This window comes from Tachypleus tridentatus, chromosome 3, assembly GCF_004210375.1.
Source record: "Tachypleus tridentatus isolate NWPU-2018 chromosome 3, ASM421037v1, whole genome shotgun sequence".
Lineage (NCBI taxonomy): Eukaryota > Metazoa > Arthropoda > Merostomata > Xiphosura > Limulidae > Tachypleus > Tachypleus tridentatus.
Window position 1 is genome coordinate 37275729 of NC_134827.1, and position 6717 is coordinate 37282445.

A 6717-nucleotide genomic window follows, 5' to 3' on the forward strand; every position below is an offset into this window, starting at 1 on the left:
AGGTAGTCTGTTTTAATATTACAATCCACCCTGTTTAACCGGAGGTAGTCTGTTTTAATATTACAATCCACCCTGTTTAACCGGAGGTAGTCTGTTTTAATATTACAATCCATTCTGTTTAACCGGAGGTAGTCTGTTTTTAATATTCAATATTCAATCCACCTGTTTAACCGGAGGTAGTCTGTTTTAATATTACAATCCACCCTGTTTAACCGGAGGTAGTCTGTTTTAATATTACAATCCATCCTGTTTAACCGGAGGTAGTCTGTTTTAATATTACAATCCATCCTGTTTAACCGGAGGTAGTCTGTTTTAATATTACAATCCACCCTGTTTAACCGGAGGTAGTCTGTTTTTAATATTACAATCCACCCTGTTTAACCGGAGGTAGTCTGTTTTAATATTACAATCCATCCTGTTTAACCGGAGGTAGTCTGTTTTAATATTACAATCCATCCTGTTTAACCGGAGGTAGTCTGTTTTAATATTACAATCCATCCTGTTTAACCGGAGGTAGTCTGTTTTAATATTACAATCCATCCTGTTTAACCGGAGGTAGTCTGTTTTTAATATTACAATCCACCCTGTTTAACCGGAGGTAGTCTGTTTTTAATATTACAATCCATCCTGTTTAACCGGAGGTAGTCTGTTTTTAATATTACAATCCATCCTGTTTAACCGGAGGTAGTCTGTTTTTAATATTACAATCCATCCTGTTTAACCGGAGGTAGTCTGTTTTTAATATTACAATCCATCCTGTTTAACCGGAGGTAGTCTGTTTTAATATTACAATCCACCCTGTTTAACCGGAGGTAGTCTGTTTTAATATTACAATCCATCCTGTTTAACCGGAGGTAGTCTGTTTTTAATATTACAATCCATCCTGTTTAACCGGAGGTAGTCTGTTTTTAATATTACAATCCACCCTGTTTAACCGGAGGTAGTCTGTTTTTAATATTACAATCCACCCTGTTTAACCAGGGTAGTCTGTTTTAATATTACAATCCACCCTGTTTTAATCCACCCTGTAGTCTGTTTTTAATATTACAATCCACCCTGTTTAACCGTAGGTAGTCTGTTTTTAATATTACAATCCACTCTATTTAACCATAGGTAGTCTGTTTTTAATATTACAATTCACCCTGTTTAACCGGAGGTAGTCTGTTTTTAATATTCAATCCATCCTGTTTAACCAGAGGTAGTCTGGTTTTAATATTCAATCCACCCTGTTTAACCGGAGGTAGTCTGTTTTTAATATTACAATCCATCCTGTTTAACCGGAGGTAGTCTGTTTTTAATATTACAATCCATCCTGTTTAACCGTAGGTAGTCTGTTTTTAATATTACAATCCACCCTGTTTAACCGTAGGTAGTCTGTTTTTAATATTACAATCCACCCTGTTTAACCGTAGGTAGTCTGTTTTTAATATTACAATCCACCCTGTTTAACCGGATGTAGTCTGTTTTTAATATTACAATCCACCCTGTTTAACCGGAGGTAGTCTGTTTTTAATATTCAATCCATTCTGTTTAACCGGAGGTAGTCTGTTTTTAATATTACAATCCATCCTGTTTAACCGGAGGTAGTCTGTTTTTAATATTACAATCCACCCTGTTTAAATAGTACTAAGACTACAGTGGATATTTCTAGGAGATTCTGCTTCCCATCCTGTTGTTGAAAGTACTTACCATTATTCTATCATATTTCGTATGTTGGAAATTAAAACTAACTATACTTGACAACGTATTTAAAATTTAAAAGAAAAGTTTAGTTTTATTTGGATTCATTACGTCCCTTCCAAAGAAGGGAAGACAGAGTTTAGTCCCCATATTTTTTGACTAATTATATTTGTGAGTCACTCCCTTATTCCTGGACCGGTCATCTTGAAAGTTGGAAAAGGAAGTTTCCATAGAACAATGACCTCAGGTAGCTTTTATTGTATTTTATTTCATTAGACGTCGTTTCGATTGTAGAGGTCACAGGCAAAACATTATGAAACACTTACCGTGGTCTACAGTTTCCTTTAAACCAAATGAGATATGGCACAAAAACACTTTGCGATACGGCTCTTCCTCTCCACAGACTTGAGACTCGTACCTTTCTTGTGATTATACAGGGGTCAGAGGTGAAAGCAAATTGTAACGTACTCACCGCCAATTTTTTATCCACTTTTGTCTGATGGACAGTGAGATTTTAACTCCAGCTTTACTGGCCTCCCCACGGTCCCAAAGTGGATCATCATTTTATGTTAACGGAATCAGAACCATGAATAGCCGGATTCACAATTCAGGTACCCTAACTACTAGGCCTAACTTTGTCCATCACATGGGTCTAAATAACCAGGTAAGAGGCTCTTAAGGTTCAGGTGCAGCCTTTCTAACGTAGAACTAACGACAATGGCCAGGTGGTTAAGACACTCGGCTCGTAATCTGAGGGTTGCAGGTTCCAAACCCCGTTGCATCAAACATGCCCGTCCTTTCAGCCGTGGGGGCGTTATAATTTACGGTCAATCCCACTATTCGTTGGTAAAAGAGTAGTGGCCACATGGTATGTTCTGTTAGGAGACACAAGCTATCAGATTTATACAGTATTGGGCTCTGCATAGCCAGGTGGTTAAGGCACTTGACTCATAATATCAGTTGTAGGGACGTCATAATGTAACGGTCGATCCCAATATTCGTTGGTAAAAGAGTAGTTCAAGAGTTGGTTGTGGGTGGTGATGACTAGCTGCTTTCCCTCTTGTCTTACACTGGTAAATTAGAGACGGCTGGAGCAGATAGTCCTCGTGTAGCTTTTCGCGAAATTCAAAACAAACAAACAAGTCTCTATGTGTCTCAGAACGGCTGGTTATGGGTATTGACAATTTTACTGATAAGGAAAGAACAACGTTTCGACCTTCCTAGGTCATCTACAGGTTAAGAACCATACCAGCCGTTCTGAGATAGATTTTTATTTCGTGTGGGTTTCTCATCATCAAGAAACAAGTCTCTAGTTTTGCACACATCAACTCACAATCAATCTAATAAAAAGTCCTTGAAAAAAACAGTGTTAACCGCTTCTCAATCGCTCTTCAGTAGATCTGCAGGCTTAGGACTGTTAAAATCTTGGTTCAATACCTGTGATGCAGTTTTAGGCTTAACAACAACTAAAAGTTTCGTTTAGCCACAATTGGAGATTTCGCTCTGGAAAGACATTTTTAAAATACACTGATTATTGTTTATGAAAAAGCAAAACAAACAAACAGACTCACGGGATCAAATGAAAGAATTAGTTTCTTTAAGTTGTTGTTAGTTATCATACATTTGTTACCTTTTTATTTTTTAAAAGACGCGTAGCTGACTTTTCCATTGTGTTATCGTACTGTGTAATTCTGTATACTGTTAAGAGATGAAGCTAGAGTGCGAAGATAGACAGCAAACTGCCAACAGTTGATAAAGCTCCAACAATTCGTATTAACTTTATGCTATAGATAAACAAGAAGAACACGACACAGTGGGGCTGAGACTAGCTACAGTACCAAGCACAGTGGAGCTACGACTAGCTACAGTACCAAGCACAGTGGAGCTGAGACTAGCTACAGTACCAAGCACAGTGGAGCTGAGACTAGCTACAGTACCAAGCACAGCTGGAGCTGAGTGGACTAGACCAGCTACAGTACCAAGCACAGTGGGGCACAGTGGAACTGAGACGACCAGCTACAGTACCAAGCACAGTGGGGCTGAGACTAGCTACAGTACCAAGCACAGTGGAGCTGACTAGACAGTACCAGCTACAGTACCAAGCACAGTGGAGCTGAGACTAGCTACAGTACCAAGCACAGTGGAGCTGAGACTAGCTACAGTACCAAGCACAGTGGAGCTGAGACTAGCTACAGTACCAAGCACAGTGGAGCTGAGACCAGCTACAGTACCAAGCACAGTGGAGCTGAGACTAGCTACAGTACCAAGCACAGTGGAGCTGAGACTAGCTACAGTACCAAGCACAGTGGAGCTGAGAATAGCTACAGTACCAAGCACAGTGGAGCTGAGACTAGCTACAGTACCAAGCACAGTGGAGCTGATACCAGCTACAGTACCAAGCACAGTGGAACTGAGACTAGCTACAGTACCAAGCACAGTGGAGCTGAGACTAGCTACAGTACCAAGCACAGTGGAGCTGAGACTAGCTACAGTACCAAGCACAGTGGAGCTGATACCAGCTACAGTACCAAGCACAGTGGAGCTGAGACTAGCTACAGTACCAAGCACAGTGGAGCTGATACCAGCTACAGTACCAAGCACAGTGGAGCTGAGACAAGCTACAGTACCAAGCACAGTGGAGCTGAGACTAGCTACAGTACCAAGCACAGTGGAACTGAGAATAGCTACAGTACCAAGCACAGTGGAGCTGAGACTAACTACAGTACCAAGCACAGTGGGGCTGAGACTAGCTACAGTACCAAGCACAGTGGAGCTGAGACTAGCTACAGTACCAAACACAGTGGAGCTGAGACTAGCTACAGTACCAAGCACAGTGGGGCTGAGACTAGCTACAGTACCAAGCACAGTGGAGCTGAGACTAGCTACAGTACCAAACACAGTGGGGCTGAGACTAGCTACAGTACCAAGCACAGTGGAGCTGAGACTAGCTACAGTACCAAGCACAGTGGAGCTGAGACTAGCTACAGTACCAAGCACAGTGGAGCTGAGACTAACTACAGTACCAAGCACAGTGGAGCTGAGACTAGCTACAGTACCAAGCACAGTGGAGCTGAGACTAGCTACAGTACCAAGCACAGTGGAGCTGAGACTAGCTACAGTACCAAGCACAGTGGAACTGAGACTAGCTACAGTACCAAGCACAGTGGAGCTGAGACTAGCTACAGTACCAAGCACAGTGGAGCTGAGACTAGCTACAGTACCAAGCACAGTGGAGCTGATACCAGCTACAGTACCAAGCACAGTGGAGCTGAGACAAGCTACAGTACCAAGCACAGTGGAGCTGAGACTAGCTACAGTACCAAGCACAGTGGAACTGAGAATAGCTACAGTACCAAGCACAGTGGAGCTGAGACTAACTACAGTACCAAGCACAGTGGGGCTGAGACTAGCTACAGTACCAAGCACAGTGGAGCTGAGACTAGCTACAGTACCAAACACAGTGGAGCTGAGACTAACTACAGTACCAAGCACAGTGGGGCTGAGACTAGCTACAGTACCAAGCACAGTGGAGCTGAGACTAGCTACAGTACCAAACACAGTGGGGCTGAGACTAGCTACAGTACCAAGCACAGTGGAGCTGAGACTAGCTACAGTACCAAACACAGTGGGGCTGAGACTAGCTACAGTACCAAGCACAGTGGAGCTGAGAATAGCTACAGTACCAAGCACAGTGGAGCTGATACCAGCTACAGTACCAAGTCAACAAAACAGAAATTAAACTTTAAATAACAGGATCACAAAGTAACAATGTTAACTATAATAAAACAGAATTATTTTAGATGTTTTTTCAATAACAGTTTAGGGCAAAGCCCTACATGTCTTGGGAAGTTCATTTAGATCCTTGACGAGAACAGCAACCCTTATCCTTGAATCCTAAGGTTAATCTGTTATCGACAACATTTAGCGAAGGATAGGACTAAATTTATTTTCCAAGATTCAGGACCAGACGAACTTTTTATATAGTCCAGCGTAAAACTACATTCAACATTATAAAAAAAACAAAAAATAATAAAAATAATCAGAAAGAGCAATCCAGTGTTTGATTCACTAGAAATTCCACCAATAGTATAGTTACAAAAATAAACGGATTGGACCGATGAAAAAAAAAACTCTTCTGAAACGTTGAGTTGTTTGAATTTCACGCAAAGCTACTCGAGGGCTATCTGCGCTAGCCGTCCCTAATTTAGCAGTGTAAGATTAGAGGGAAGGCAGTTAGTCATCACCACCCACCGCCAACTCTTGGGCTACTCTTTTCCAACGAATAGTGGGATTGACCGCAACATTATAACACCCCCACGGCTGGGAGGGGCAAGCATATTTGGTGCGACCGAGATTCGAACCCGCAACCCTCGGCTTACAAGTCGAAACGCCTTAACACACTTGGCCATGCCGGACCCCCGTTGATTTCATATTGAACGTAAAGTTACACAATGAGCTAGCTATCCATACTTTACCCATCACGTGTATCCAAACCTGGTTGTTAGTGTTTTGAGGCTTGACAATTGTCCTGGAGCCAGAGGTGGTGGGGTGTTTTAAAGGTTTACTCTATTTGAAATTGACACAGACAATTTTTCGACAGTCGATTCTGACAACAACAAATGTAGCCAAACTAAAGTTACTGAGAAATATTTTTAATATATAAACTAGGTTTTCTAAAGAGTAGAATAAAGATATCGTTTTTCAGTTAGTAAACGTAACTTCAGTTGTTACAACTGATATAACTGCTGCTGTTAAGCACGGAGCTAACTAATACACTATCTGTGCTGGTAAGTCATGCTTAAGGCTCGGCATGACCAGGTGGTTAAAGCACTCAACTCATAATTCGAGGGTTGCGGGTTTGAATCCCTACCACACCAAACATGCTCGCCCTTTCAGTCGTGGAGACGTTATAATGCAATAGTCAATCCCTCTACTCGTTGGTAAAAGAGTATCCCAAGAGTTGGTGGTGGATGGTGATGACTAGCTGCCTTCCCTCTGGTCTTACGCTGCTAAGTTAGGGACGGCTAGTGCAGATAG